This window comes from Typopeltis vanoorti, chromosome 6 (genome assembly GCF_054136105.1).
Source record: "Typopeltis vanoorti isolate ZY-2024b chromosome 6, IOZ_Tvanoo_1.0, whole genome shotgun sequence".
In the NCBI taxonomy this organism is placed as follows: Eukaryota; Metazoa; Arthropoda; class Arachnida; order Uropygi; family Thelyphonidae; genus Typopeltis; species Typopeltis vanoorti.
Genome location: NC_143554.1, coordinates 158,005,231 through 158,021,986, shown reverse-complemented (window position 1 = coordinate 158,021,986; position 16,756 = coordinate 158,005,231). Strand labels below are relative to the sequence as shown.

Genomic DNA, 16,756 nt, shown 5'->3' with positions numbered 1-16,756 from the left:
ATACCCTTTACACCTGTCACTCACTTTAGCCCTCAAAGCACTTGATCTACTCTCATTTCAATATATTATTATTATTATCTTATTATCACGTGACACCTCCAAGGATTCATTACGGAAGGGCACACCACTCTGCGCAATCCAGAAGAATGCAATGTTTTGTTATGTAATCTATCACGTAACCTGTTGATGTGGAAATCCAATAAGGATGTTTCTTTTCCTTTTCAACCTTTGGCTTATCCACGATATCTTGTATCTTACTGTCTGTGCCCACTTTATCATAAAAATTGTTTTTCCTCACTTGTTATCATGGGGTGGAAACACTAAACTGTATTCGTAGCTGCAAGAACGATTTAGTGTTTCTATGCTAACAGGCAGGCTTCTTAGAACAGTGCTTCCCAAACTTCTGGATGTCAGGGCCCCCTTTGCAAAAATTAAAATATTTCACGGCCCCCCTCGAAAAAAAATCGTAATAGAGAGATATATTATTATAATATTTATATTTATTGTATTTATATTCAATACAAAACATACACAGCGAATATTGCAAAATCAAATGCATATATTACATTTTTTGCCTCTTACCGTTCTGAAGATGATGCGGGCTGTTCTGATAAAATATGAAATACTGTCCTTTTTTTTGCCTGTTTCTGCTTCTTCTGATTGTTCGCGGGAATTTTTTTATATTTTTTATCAGCCATTTATCCATCTCAGGGGTAAATTTTTTAACGTAGAATAGATCAAATAATATCACCACTTACCGATACTGGCACACCACAGACTGATAACATGAAATTAGTGAATATTACCTAAATATAAGGAATCCCCGGACCAGGAATATTTTTCTCTTTTGTGACTTTTCTCCCTTTAAGGTAATTAAGCCTAACGCGAAATAGACAGCAAAGGCAGGTTATTAAAACGTGTGTATGATTGGTGCGGTATTAACAAAAGATCGCGCAACCGAAAGATAAAAGCATAGCTGACAATTGAGTTGAAATGCTAACTCTCTTCAACCGAATTCCATATGTGAAACTGCCATAACATTCATTATATATATATATATATATATATATTACTTAGTTTTAACACTTTTACGAATTTTAACACGTTCGGTTGAATTTTATTGCTGCCTTGGGAAATCGAACTCACACATATCTAATTAATAACAATAGTTTTTAGATACTGTGTTTGCCCATGCAACATATGGTTTTGTTTCAGTCTATATATACAGCATAGTTTCTGTATGAGGGAACATGTGATTCATTAATTAGTGTTTTTATCCCAGTTGTCTCTAATTGCACTATTTGTTCACAAATACATTACACAGACTCCTCATACCTTATTCACTGGCATAATAAAAGTGCTTGTTTTTATTGCCTCTGCAGTATAGTGGCTGTTAGGGAGGGCGTGTTGTTTACCACTGCAAGCGAGTTACTATCTTCCCACATGAACTTGTTTAAGCTTTTTTTCATGTGTGAAGTATATGCGAAACTTTTATTGGTAACAGAAAACTAGCTCGGATGACAGTGATAATATGAAACGAGTTTTGATATGTATATATGTATATAAAGCCAATATCAACAGTCCCTGATTACGAACGCCTGATGAAAGGGACAGGAAGATTTGGAGCTTCCCTGGAGAGCATTCGAAGTAAATCCAATTAACCACTGCTTTGAAATGAAACATATGAATAAGCAATATTTACTAATATTCATTAAGCGCCGAAATACGCAGGAAGCAAAGTTTGTGAACCAACACCAATGTGTGAGTTTTTCCATTAAAATATAAAATATATAACAAAAAAGAAATAATAAATAATAAAAGTTAAATACGTTTCTTTTAAAATAAAAAAAATCTACTTAGTCTTAAAACATTTTAAATTTGCTTTCATTATTTCACGGCCCCCCCCTCAACAAAACCTACGGCCCCCAAGGGGGCCGTGGCCCACAGTTTAGGAAGCGCTGTCTTAGAAGACTCCTGGAAGTCCATGGAATCTTTTTCTGAATGTTTCATTTGGATAATTCTTGTTTTCCCAACTTATTCAGCGATTTTTCGTTGAAATAGTATTTCAACGAAACGAGTAGGTATTTCGAAATGTGGTAGTGGGCGTTTATAGCTTGCTGACCTTAAAGTTAATGTATTTTATCTGTGTGGCCGTTTGGGTGTCAGTTTTAACCACCTAAACTAGACCACACAGATAAAACATAAAAATTTTGCTCTTCGTGTTCATATTATTTTCTATAATATAATATAATATAACATCCAACGGTTATAATGGATTCCATGGGCACATCGCATCCATGTAATTATGGACATATGAACGTGTCAAGGCCAGTACGGTGGTTAAATATTCATTTGCAGTCAGAATATCTTTTCATGCCTATTGCTCTCAGAAATGATAACTAATTCTTGCATAAGCCAAATGGTACTTGTATGAAAAACGCCGTTACATATATATAACCAGTTTGTGAATTCAAGGAATAATCACCAATTCTTATCTCTCGGTTACATAGAATTAGTTATGTAGCGTTTCAACCTGGAGAATAGTTTGTAACAGATACTATCTCTTACTTTCTTAATGGGTTATATCACGCGTACATGTTGTACCAAAGTTTTATAGGCAGTCACTTAATATAATGCACACATAATGCACACAAACAGCAATGCGGGAAATTTTAACTTCTTTCCCCCCAATTACGATTTTTTTTTTATCGCCCATTCATAGACACGCCGCAGTGTGCTTGTTGTGAAACTAGATGGCACAGCCAAAGCTTTGGTCACATAAACCTGGATTTTCCTTAGCGATCTCAATTTGGTGACGTAATAGATAGGTCAGTGTTCGCGTTCCAGTAACCTGACAGTATTTTTGTATCATTTCGCTTTTATCGAAATCCTGTAGGCCAACATTCTTTGGTAATTTCTGCGCAAACTGAACTCTCACTAAAGAAAGATCTTGTCTTTCCCACAGTATAGAATAATATTATTACAGGTGCTTTTTCGTTGCTTAAAACACATTACCAAACAACTCGACGCTCTTTTATTTTTAGCCGAGAGTTAGGGTTAAGAAATATAAAATCAGAAAGAAAAAAAAAACAGCAAAGAAATAAAATATGAATCCCGCAATAAACGATGTATTGGGCACTTAATTTCGCTACCAAAACCTCTGGCAGACATGTGAACAAATTATTCAGACTGCGAGACTAATTACGTCAGAAGACTCTGATGACCGTGGGTATTTAGAATTATAATGAGGCGACCAAGACTATGAGCCAGGTGTATTATGTATGTCAGCTGCATTTGTTTTCAGGTCGGTTTTCCTGTTTAGTTTCGCAAGAGGAAAGAAGAAAAAAAAAAAAGCTGGTTTCCGCGGTGAAAGACCCTGAATCAGTTCTCTTATATTCTGTAAATGCCCCACAAAGAAGGCTGATTCGGCTCTTGTGATGTGCGAGCCATTTCTTGTGAGTTGCTTCGCAGGAAGCTGCGAATAACTCATTTACCAGCATGTGTGTATGCAAAGGGCATAATGCGATTAATGTGTTTACTGTATCGGCTATCATTATTTGTTTTATATTTTAGTATTAGTAGGAAAAAACGAATCTGTCTCACTATGCCAGGTTTTTTTATATTTCTACTACAATCATTTCGATTTCGTCTTTAAAAATTCCTTTGTCTTTCAATCAAAGAATGTGAAGAGATCAGTTTCTACTACCTCGACATGTTAACAGTTTTTTTGTAATATTCTGGTGGGGTAAGATTTTGAGAAATACCTCAAGCGTGAGAAATATTTCTTCAAACGAAGCCTGAATTTTGGCATACGTAACAGGAGTATGAGGTCAGTTGTTTAGATGAAGACGATTTCTCAGAGAATATTTTTTCTGTGACTTATTTCTCATGGCATCGGTAGTCATTCCTTTTTTCTGAATCACATGCAGCTCTTTAACGCACAGTCAATGACTAATGCGTGCATATAATTAGCATAGCAATATGTGTGCATGAATGTCAAAATAAACAAAACAGAGGTTAATCGAGACGAGGGTGAAAACACGTTATTTATGGAACGACCTCATGTAAATGAAAGTAGCTCGAAAGAAAAGCGATGGAGGGAGACCATGAAGAGGAAAACACATTTGATTTTCTTTGAATCCCATACTGTTATGTTGACATTGTCTGATTGTTCAACATATGGTTTAAACAGCTTAGGAAAATGTCAAAGACTTATGAATGCCTGTTACGATAATTAATGGCTATCGGTTACCAAAATTTTAAAATTACATCAGTGATTTCACGTGAGGATTTACGGGGTTACTGTTTGTTTTCTTTAAGCAATGACGCGGCATTTCTTCTTGTTTCACAATTAACCCCACTTGCTTGTAGATCCGCTGCTTTTAAGACCACCCCGCCATCTTCTGCTCGGTCCTCGGCCCTCCCCCCCCCCCAAAGAAAAGGGAAATAATAAACACTAGAAAAATTTCCAAAAATCTTTTCCTAATTAAAATTGATTTTTTTTAAAATTTATGTTGTGTCTTCTATTTCTATGCTATTTGTCATGTATTGGCGATCACTGCAGATGCTGAGTCATAGGTCGTATGCAATTCGTAGTGTGTATTCGTAAATCGTCTACTCAACTCGCCTCCCCCCCCCCAGATTAAATCTTCAGTGCTCGGGGCCCTCTCCAAGATTAAATCTTCAGTGCTCGGGTCCCTCTCCAAAATTAAATCCCGAGTGCGCCACTGACTTACTTCGCCCACATATTATCCCGCATTCTTTCCATATGATTTTTCTATTCTTCCTTGCGTTTTTCGATCCAGTCATTTATTGTCTGTATTTTCCAATTTTATCTGATTTGTGCAGTGGCGGTCGGTGAAAATTTTAAGTAGGGGTGCTGCATATACAAAATAAAATTTAAAAAAATATATTTTCTTCCTAATCAGTAACCAATTTATTAATAAATAAATTTACATGTTTAAAAATTGCTTTATTAAAAATATTTCACCCTCACCACTTACAAACACCAATAATAAAAGTTTCATATCTCAGAGAAATAACGCGCATCGATACACTGTCCAAACGAGCAGTGTATCGATGCGCGAATCACAGTCTACCTGCAATTGCCGCGATCATTCTCGCACTGCGTTAGATCGCAGTGCATTTGTTTCGTGTAAGGATAAATGAAAAAATATAATTCTTTTCATATTTTCATTTTCAACAGTGACACTCGTCATAATTGAGCCTTGTATCTATAATAAATATAAATATGTTATTTTAACGAATAAAATAAGATTTGCAAAAAATAGTTCACCCTCACCACGAACATGCACCAATAAAGAATAACGCGGGCAAGCATACACTGCCCAAAGAGCAGTGTCAGATTCTCTACTTACGTGCAATGAGAAGCGCAAACGAATATCGGCGAGTCTGGCTGCGATTGGTTGAACGTGATAATTCCTACACTGGGTTAGATCGCAGTGTATTTGTTTCGTAATCTAAAGCGTTAATCGAACAATTCCAATTATTAATTATTCAATCAATGTCAACACACAAGCTGTAACCTTTAACATGTTGTACTGCATTTATATATATATATATATATATATATATATATATATATATATATATATATATATATATATATATATATATATAATGTTGTAAGCATTGTTATTATTTATAAACATAAACACAAACAAAATTTAATTTTTTCATTTTTTCCTTGGGGGTGCTGCAGTGTTGCAGTGCTTATGGACGAGCCGCCACTGGATTTGTGAATTCTTAATTTTGTTACTCTAAATTTTTCTTGATGTTTTAATTCCTTTTAATTCTTTATTTCTTTGGTTAGTTTAATTTCTTCCGTCTGTCTTTGTTCTGTATTTATTGGAGAACGGTTTTCTGTGCACACATTATTAATTACTTCTGAAAAATGATTCAGATGTTTCTTATTTTAATGCGGTTATTATGTCGATTTACTATTCTATCAAATGCTTTAAAGTCTTTGCATTTCCAGCTTTAGTTTCTTTCCCTTACAGACTACATTATATACACTGATAATATTTAATATTTTCCCCTCTCCTTAGTTTCAAATGTAGTATTCTGTTTAATTTATAGTTATATTCTTGTACTTGACAGTTTATGACGTTAGTTACCATTATTTCAACCCCTTTAATAGCTCTTTAATGTTTTTCTGCTCCACTAGATATTAATATTCTTCTTCTTCCTTTGTCTTCTCTGAACTTGAAAATCATATCATTAAAGAAATAAATTTTAATTCTGTTCGGTCTTTCAAGACTTCAGTTTCTTTGGGCAGTTGGGTTCAACGTTCTTCAGCGAGCTGCTACCCAATCATAAAACGCCTCTTGTGGTGGCTTCAATATAATTGTGTATGTAAGCAAAGATGTCAAACACTACAAAATGTTTATGTGAAAAAAAGAAATGCTTGCAATTAGAATTCCATTATAGTTTATCATGTGTAAATAAACAAATGTCTTTTTCACATTATTGGCATTAGCATATTAATTTTACTATTTCGTTCTTGATTATTACGTACTATCACTCGGACTTATACAAAATGTATATAAAAGTGAAAATCATGTTCTGTTTTAGAAATACAACGGATCATTACAACGTTAACTAGAACTACTTCAATTATTCTCTAGAATACCTAGTTACTTCATAAATTACTGAGATAAAGTATTCAATAAAATTCTTATTGCATACTTTATCTAGAGAACCGTGACTGTAGGTAGGTTGCAACTTCATCGTCTCTGTTTCCCATTATCAAGAATGAGGGCTCAGGCTTTTGTAATGTTCTCATCAGTCCCTGACGGGCATTAATATCAGTGATATTTGCTTGGACAATTTTGAACACGTGAATCAACTCATACAGGCGATAAAACACTTCGCCATACAGCGTTATAAATCTTCGCTGAAAAAGGACCGACAACTTAGGGTTCGGGCCTTAGGCTGTCGGTCCATTGTCAGCTCTTTGTTGTTGGCTCTTTTTCCTAGTCCTATCTACTACAACTTCAGCCTACAAAAAGTTGAATCGTCTTTGGTGCATGGCAGAATATCGGCGTTCACAGCTAATCAGTCAAGGTTGTTTGAAATGACCATCTTACAGTCGTATGCGTTTCAGCAGGGTATTGAGTATATAGAGTATATTGAGTATACTTACGCTGGTATAATGTGTGTGTGTGTGTGTGTCGCAAAATGATACACAGTTCTTCGCATGTTATTCTCAATTTCCTAAGACTGGAAAGATTTTCCCAACATTTCTATACTCCATTGTGCTCTGTGGAAGTAAGAATTCCAATAGTTGATATCAAGAATAGTGGGATCCAAAAAAAAAAAAATACCATCCCCAAACTTTATTTGTACAAAAAATATAAAACAAAAATTCTTATTAGGTTTACAACATTTGCTATCGAGATTAAGTACTTTGCTTATTTGATTGGTTAGCTTTCTGACAATTTATTTATATTAAGAGTTGAGTTTGCTTCTTTCTGGCCAAACTCATACGAGTTTGACCAAAAGAGCCAACTACCAAGTTATTCTAAGTTGTACGTTTTTGGCTGTATTGAGAAGTGGTTCTTGCTTAGCCAGATTTAGCGCAGTAGAGTTAGTGACACGGTCCATCCAAGTGTATCCAAGGGTCAGTCTGAAATATGTAGTTCCGAAGGAGTTAATTAGATTTGTAGTTTTTTTTTTTTTTTTTGGTGCTTATTCTCGAGGTTTGCGGACCATACAAGAAGATGGATCTACTGGTTGCATGGTATAGTCTTACTTTTGTCTTTAATGATATTAATGATGATATCCGAATGGGGCAGAGTTTGTTTTGGAAGACTAGAACCAGATGTTTACGTTTTCTAACATCATTTTCTGTATTGCCGAAGTACGATCTTTGAAATAGTTTAATTTAAGTGAAAATCGGGTGTAAATTTGGATGAATTTCGTCATTTTAAATTACTGTCAGCTCTTTCGTGATTATATCGTCACAATATCAGCGACGCTAAATTAAACTTAATCTCTTGGTGTGTTTGTTCACATTTTTCACCTTTTAAATCTCTCAGTGATTTTAATGCAATCTATTCTAAAGATTATCTCCGAAATTCAACTTGATCTGCCGTGTCATGAAGACCCATAATCTAAATTTAATGCGCAATTCTACATTGTTATTTTTACGTTCCTGATGGGAATATGTCAAAAGGGAAGAATATATCACAGTAGCAACGTTCAACTCTAATCTTCGTCTGATTTTGTTTTCTTTCTCTCGTGTCTTGTGTAATGAGGCTAGAATTTGTTGTAACTATTCAATTAACATCTGAAATAGATTTTTATCAATTTATTTTGACCTTAGGAATAAATCAACTAATGAAACTGAAAATATACCTTTAAAAACCGGTAGAGAATGTGTTGAGAGATTTATGAATTCCGTTTATGTATTTTCCCCCCCTTCTTGTTACTACAAACGTTCGCTATTTAATGATGCACTCAAGTTTCTTAAAAATAAAGGAGGAAGCGTAAAAGGTGAGGCAATGCTTTGGAGACTTCCATTCTTCGTTTTCTTCCTTCCTTTTGTTAGCTATTTCTAGAGTTTATCTTTATCAGAATTTTGTGCTTTTCCTTCGCAAACTTTTTTTTTATTAAAAAAGAAGTCTATCAAAATATGATAGAAAGCTGCAAAGGACTGTAAATCACCTTCACAGTTTGATGCAGAAAGCTTTTTTGATGTTTCATCATGGTTCTTGTTCACCTTGACCAGATAATGACTATCGTATCATTCCCAGAAGAAAAGCCAACGCCCGCCCCCATCTCTCTCTCTCTTGCTAGGGAATATAAATTATGCACAATACTGGCTTGTCTTATAACCAAGACAGTCTTTAATGCTATTCTAAAAGAACTGCATGCTGGATGTCAGTCTGTGTCCTAGTCTCTTTTTGTAGGCTAGTACCAAGGTTATACAAAATAAACTAATAATCTTGAGCAATTCTTATCAATTGCTCAGGATTATCAATATTGCAAAGAAGTTATCTACAACTTCTTTGCGATACAGCGTTTAAGTTATCTAAGTCAGTTTTAAAAGTAGAAAATCCGTCATAATATCCAAGTAACAGTTGCTCTTATGAACCTAGTTACCGTCTGTTTGGCAATCAGACAGTTTTATCTAAACTCCGTAAGCTCTTTGACTTTATTTTTCAATTTCTGCAGAGATGATATAGGCAACTTTGCTTTTCTACCATACCAAACACACCAGAGAGCGGTCCCTTTGATTTTTTTCCCTCATAAAATGTTTTATCCAAGTTCTGGCTATCAACTATTACATCGTCGACCTTAAAAATACTGCTGATTGATTTTAGTTGTTGGTGATATCTTCTCTCTAATTTGGCAAGGCTTGTAGAAATAGAATCATTCTCTCTCTCTTTTTCTCTCGAATACTGATCACAGAACGTATTCTTCAATAAAGTCTGATAACTCTGCCAGGGTCTCATTTCAGACGGAATCTGAAAATATGAAGAGAGAAAAAAAATCATTAGTAATACATATGAAATATAAAACAGATGAGAAAATATTTTTTATTTTATTTTATTTATTTTTACCCACACCTGTCATTTTAAGGAAATAACAGGTGCTCTGGATATTAACTTACACTTTAACTGATAAACAGTGCCTAGGAAAACGTGTAGCCCACCACAAGGCCTGGCACCATCTGCTCTTGACAGGATATTTTATCGTTTTCAAACTGTTTAAATTTACCTTCGTGTTTACATGCTTGAGTACGCGTGAACTGTCCACCCCCAGCACGCTACTGCTGCTAAATCCTCAAAAATAAGATAAAAAATCGAAAAGTAAAAAAAAAAAAAAATTCATATATATATTCCTGTAAAGGTAAGGGACCACACGATTTCCGGATGCCGTCTAAATGATCATTGATAGTCATAGGCCTTCTATCTCTGATTGTTAAGAGTGACTGCTCCCTCCGTCTCCAAAAGTTAGATAGGGCTGAAACAGCCTCGCGTACTTCCCTTATAGAGATGTCAAATTCGCCGTCGACAAGATATTTTACAACAATATTTGCACATTCACGATAATGCTGAGAAATGTATGACATTTGTGAGATAGCCATAGATGCATATGAATTATGGAGCGCAAATATTTTTTGCATGCATAAGTTTCTTGCTTTAAAACTAATCGCCAATCTGGCTTAAAATGCAATGAATACTGCTGTGGAATGTTGCAAAAAAAGAAATATGTAAGCAAATATAAACCGTAAGTTACTATAGCATGTTATGTTATGTTGCGCATAGCATAACATTGCAAGTTTAGCACAGTGAAGAAAGATCCTACGAGGGTTTCAATTTTGCGTTGTAAAAATGCAATATATTCATTAATGCCGTGGTAGTCCTGCTCCACAGCACAAACTTACCCTTTTGCCAAGCTGCTTCATACCTCCAATAAGCAAGACGGGGATTCTCGCACCGAATGATGAAAAGCATTCTGCTCTCTAAAAAAAAATCACAAGTGATCATGATATACTGTAATAGCATTTAGTCGAAGAATGGAAAGGTTATCCAGTCGCTAACAAGGGAGGTAAAATCACACACTTTTCTCTGTATGAGGCGAGGAAAGGATAAAAAAAAAAAAAAACCGACAGAAGGTTAGCTACACTGTTTACAGAGATTACCTTTTCAGTTATCACCCCAATTGGAATAATGGAATAATTAGCCAACTGCAGGATAAATACTGTTAGAAAAGAAGAGGGCGAGAGGCTTCTTCCCAATATCTAAAACCATGTGGATACTGACAGAACTAGAAGCGAACAGAACTGGAAAACGTGTAAATCACGTTCACGAAGAATCTTCTGACCTTTTTCTTGAGAAAAATCAAAGCAGTCTGGAAACGCGAAGTGTGTGGATTAGAACAGGGGGAACTTACCTGGATCATAAATGGGAATCAGTAACTCTGGATCCAAAGAAGTGGAAGCAAGATTGGACAAAACTTACAATGCATAGTGAAGGTCTACCTTTCCTGCTCCATCCTGGTGTTATAACACTAATTAAAAATGCAAAAGTCAATTTTATTAGAAAAGAACAGAATTTAAAATTTTGCGCAAAACAGACCCCTGGGGTACCCCACTAGTGACTTTCCTCTTCTTGGTTATCAACTTTTCTATGCACAACATATTGATACCTATCAGGCAGCCAATCTGCTATCCAACCCCATCCGTTCCAATTTAATTACCGGCTTGTCATGTGGCACTCTATCAAAGGTTGTACCAAAATCTAAATATACTCTTATATATGCATTCCAATGCACCTGTTATCTTTTTATGGGAAGTGAGTAGGTTGCTGAAACACAATCTTCCGTGAGCAAGCCCATGCTCTACAGCAAAGAGAATGTTGTTGTCATGAACCTAATTCTGAATCCTGGTTCTCAGTAGCCTGCTAACACCTTTACTAGAACTCTAAAGAAACAAATTAGCCTGAAATTCGTAGCCTTAGTCTTATCCTCTCCTTTTATGAAATGAAACAATTTTGCCCTCTTTCTGCTTCTTTGGAACTTTAGCTAGTTAAAGAGGTAAGGTAAAATTGTTAACTATCTGGAGCATTCCCTCAAGATACGTAGTGATATCTCATCAAGTCTTAAGGCTCTTTTCCATAATAGTGTGACTAAATTAATTTTCCTTTGGAACTGCATCTGTATGCCCTGTGCCGTAAAACGACAATGTTTCGTCATTTAGTCATGACTGGAATCAGATATGTAATGTAACTCTAACTTGAAAAAAGAAAGAAAAAAAAAATATATATATATATATATATATATATATATATGATGACTAGTAGTGTTGACTCAGAATTGGGATATGTTCATGCTTTTTATATACTGACTGAGATCCGAGAATTAGAATAAATAATGAAATTTATTAAAATACGCAACATGTTTCATCGGGGTGGCCAACTTCTTCAGGCGTGTGTGGAAAGAAACATTGAGTCACTATAAAACGATAAATTATAAAAATATAAAATCGACTACAAACTACAGTTATTTTGAACTGGAGCTACAGTCCGTGTTAAAGTTCTATTGCTAGAAATCTGTGCGCGTGTGATTTCACAAGTGTGTGCCAATATCTGACAGCAGAGCTAAAAGAGTCAGGCGAATTATAGCTGAGGTTACTGTTTATATGAAGAGGGTCCATGGCAATCTCTTTAGACTAGATTATGCGGCGTTCTACTTCGTCGTGGCAGGTTTGAAGTTGTTGTCCAGTTTATCTCATGTTGGCGGCCTTCATTATTTGTGTTACCCGAAAACAGGACATGGCTTGAGAGGGCACTAGCTCTAGTTCTTTTGTAAGCGATGTCTCTTTGGTGTTCCTCGAGACGTAGGAGAATGGACTTTTCCGTTTGGCCATAGTATGGTTTTCCGCAGTCACATGTGATTTTGTACACACCTCGGAATTGTAGATGGTTGTGAGCTTGTTTGTGATTGCTTAAACTTGATCTTAGTTTGGGAAGAGTAGAGAAGCACGTTTTTATGTTAAACTTTCTTAAAATTCTACTCAGTTTCTTGGAGAGCGTGCTGATGTATGGCAAGGAGATATAGCCTTCGGGGTCGTCCTATATTTCTACGTTGTTTTGTTGACGGACATCCTGCGTTACTACGTTGTTTTGTTGACGGTAGTATAGTTGTTTATTGATACTTTTTGAAGAGTAACCATTGTTTTTGAAGGTCCTTTTAAGATGTTGTAGCTCATTTTTTAGTTCCTCTTCATCTGACAGTACAGATCTAGCACGATGCGCTAGAGTTGAGATGATACCCATCTTCTGTGCCGGATAGCAGGGTTTTTTCTCCCGGAAACTCGGGTTTTTCATCCCGCATACAGACAAATCTGCCGTTCAGAACACACGCAATTTACAGACAAAAAATACTAGTTGTGGTGGTGGGCGGCAGATGGTGTTGATGGAGATGATTGGTAGTAGTGGTGGAGACAGTTGTATAGTGGGTGTCCTCCCGCGATGAGTCTTCGGACTCCTTGGAGGTGTCACGAATAATAATAATAATAATAATAATAGTGATGTGAGAACGCATGCAGGTATTTGCCTGTGTGTGTATGTTTTCTAAAAATGGAGATTTTTATGAACTCAGGAGTTTTAGTAAGTTTAACGTCCAGGAAACAGGAAATATACTATATATAGTAAAGGTAGTGCTACACCAAGGCAACTCGTTGTAAAGGTGCGTAAAGCTCTGATCGCTATTCTTAGTATTTCCCATAATGTAAAACACATCTCACTAAGAGATGTATACTGTTATACATTATGGGTGTGGGGGGGGAATCACTACCCAGACCGGTTTCAACCTTTTTTGAGGTCTCCTCAGTGAGTAGCTAGGCCCTGATACCAAGGTTTTTAGTAATACAGAGGCTTATCAACGTTACCTATACGCTACAAGGTGCTTTTACTTTGAATAAGAAACTCTGTAACAACTTGTATAGGTAAAGTTGATAAGGCTCTGTATTACTAAAAACCTTGGTATTTCAGGGTCTAGCTACTCACTGAGGAGACCTCAAAAAAGGTTGAAACCGGTCTGGGTAGTGACCCCCCCCACACACACACCCATAATGTATAACAGTATACATCACTTAGTGAGATGTGTTTTACATTATAGGAAATACGTACTAAGAATAGTGATCAGACCTTTACAACGAGTTTCCCTGGTGTTGCACTTCCTTTAGACTTGAACTACGTTCAGGCGCAAACTTAATTGTTTTGCTTACTTAGGAGAAGGAGTAAAAAAAAAAAAACAAGTTTATAAAATTACTTGGTATCCTTAATAAATATATATTATCCCCAAGGTAAAAAAAAAATATATATATATATATATACTTGTCCTCGCGTATAACTCGCACCCCTGATTTTACTTTTCGAAACAAGAAATTAAAAAGTTTTGCATATACCTCGAATATGAAAAAAACTCAAATATATATATATATATATATATATATATGTGTGTGTGTGTGTGTGTGTGTGTGTGTGTATATATAAACCAGTGGTTAAATTCAGCCGGAGCCCGGCCCCGGAACATTTTTCTCTTTTGTGACTTTTCTTCCTTTACGGGAATTTAAGCCTAACGTGAAACAGACAGCAATGACATGTTATTAAGAAGCGCATATGATTGGTGCGGTATTAACAAAAGATCGCGCGATGGAAAGATAAAAGCATGCCAACAATTGAGTTGAAATGCTAACTCTCTTCAACCGAATTCCAATAATATGTGAAACTGACTGCCATAACAATATTCACTATATATATATATATATATATATATATATTTCTTAGTTTTAACATGTTTACGAATTTTAACACGTTCGGTTGAATTTCATTGCTGCTTTGCGAACTCACACATTATATAACAATAGTTTTTAGTTAGATACTGTGTTTGACATATGGTTTTGCTTGAGTCTATACAGCATAGTTTCTGTATGAGGGGACATGTGATTCAGTCATTAGTTTTTGAATGTACTTGTTTTTCTTGCCTCTGCAGTATAGTGGCTATTGGGGAGGGCGTGTTGTTTACTCCCGGAGCAAGTTACTATCGCCTCAACGTAAACTTGTTTGAGTTTTTTTCATATTCGAGGTATATGCAAAACTTTTTAATTTCTTTTTTCGAAAAGTAAAATCAGGGGTGCGAGTTATACGCGAGGACAAGTTATATTCGAGTAAATACAGTATTTCGACTATGGATAAGTACATTGGTACCTTCTTTCAACGGAAAAATATCTAGGATGACAATGATAATACAAAACGAGTTTTTAATGACAGTTTGTAATGTGTAGTTTCTGAAGAGAAAGAGGTCTGTAATGAATCCACAGAAACACAGAATTCCCATCATTTGCAATGCAATAAAATTAATACGCTGAACGACAGGAAAGATTTCTGACTTGCTAGACACTCGACTACCAGTGGATCGCATTCAAAGCTAAATACAATTGGTTATTTTGCAGGAACATTTTTCTGTTTTGTGACTTTTCTCCCTTTACAATAATTATGCCTACATTATTGTGTTATTATTCAACAATCGTTTACAGTTTTAAATGTGTATATACTATATAGTCAATATCAACAGCCGGCTGATTACGAACGCGTGACGAAAGTGACGGGGAGGTTTGGAGCTTCCCCAGATAGCATCCAAAGGTAATTACAATTGGTTATTTTGTATAGAGCCCCGGAACTTATTCGCTTAGAATTTAACCACTGATATAAACAGATACAATATCTGTCATAATATGCCTCAATCTCGGGGAACTATCGCTCTTGTTCATATCCCCACCTTTTAACTGTCGCCATCTTATGCAGTAAATCGTAACTAGTACTTTTTTTTATCTTATCGTACTGCCTAACCTGCTTACCAATCAGAAATCAATCATCTATATTTATATCTATATCTATATATTTAAATCGAAGAAAGTCTAGAAAAAGTTTGAACTTAAAAAGCAGTAACAAAAGGTCCGGGTAGTGGCCCTTCCCTTAATGCTAGCATGATACATGTCTTCTGCAAGGAGATGTGCTTTGCATTATGGGAGATACAAAGACAAGGAGAGATGAGAGCTTGGTCCCCCTTTGCCACGAGTTGCCTCGGCCCTGAAGATACTTCAGGCGCAAACTTTGTTTGCTTACACTTGGATAAAGGATTAAACCAAATATATAATTGGTAGCACAGCCAAGTGAAAAATCTTCCATCAATGTAGCACATAGTTTCGCTTCTTTATATATCAATCTAGTTATGATATGGAAGTTAGCATAAAAACAAATGTACTAAACAACAAATTATTAACGAATAAATCCCAATTATAAAATAATATTTCATTCAATGGAAATAATTATTTTTAAACATAATTATTATACTTTCAATAAAAGTTAATTATATAAAACAGAACCCGTGATGAAAGTGACGGGGAGGTTTGGAGCTTCCCCGGATAGCACCCAAAGGTAATTACAATTGGTTATTTTGTATAGGGCCCCGGAACTTATTCGCAAAACATGGTTTTCCATTCTGTTTATCTATATTGTTTTCGCTTATGAACAGAAATTTCAGTTTTCTAATCAGATTATTCGAGGCCTCAAGTCGTTCCATTAATTTGAAAAGAAAGCTTTCTTCTGTAATTGCCTTTAAAGCTTTCAAAAAGAAATTGCAACTGGACATTACAGAACGAGTCGCAAAAAGGAAAATCACTTAATTAGGTGGCTCGAAGTAGTAAATTTTGATAAAGCGCTGAAACGTCGAGATCTCTCCCTTCTCAATAGTTAACAAAAGAAACTGAAACTCAAAGAAAGTCCAATAAATTGTGCATATTTTAAAATAGCCAAAGCAGTAATTTAAGATTTGGGAGGGGTGGACAAGAATCGTCGTAATAATATTTGGCCTGCCATAAAGATATAACTCTTGGGAAAAGATACGTTTGTGAGGGCAGCTGTACGAGGGTGTGATGGAAAGTTGTGATAATCCCCACCAAGGAATTAAGGTAGGATCATGTAACTTGCACATTATTCTACATATTCCCGAAAGTGTTACACACTTGTCACAACGTTGCTGCATCATTTGCAATCCTCTGAGTAAAAAGTCTTTCTCTTGTTGCACAAACACCAGTCCTCCACTGCAGATATGACTTAGTCATCTGTGGTGAATTTTGTTCCTTTCAAGTGTTTCTTTAAATTTTAGAATAGGAAATAGTCAGATGAGGCCAGCTATGGCGAAAGGCAGATATTGAAAGCCC

The 16,756-nt window shown here is 35.6% G+C and overlaps 1 protein-coding gene across 1 annotated transcript in view; it reads left to right on the top strand.

Annotated features, from left to right (window-relative positions):
* The window catches only part of LOC150106147 (putative fatty acyl-CoA reductase CG5065), a 212,891-nt gene that overhangs the window by 34,774 nt on the left and 161,361 nt on the right, over positions 1-16,756 (top strand). The window lies entirely within an intron of this gene.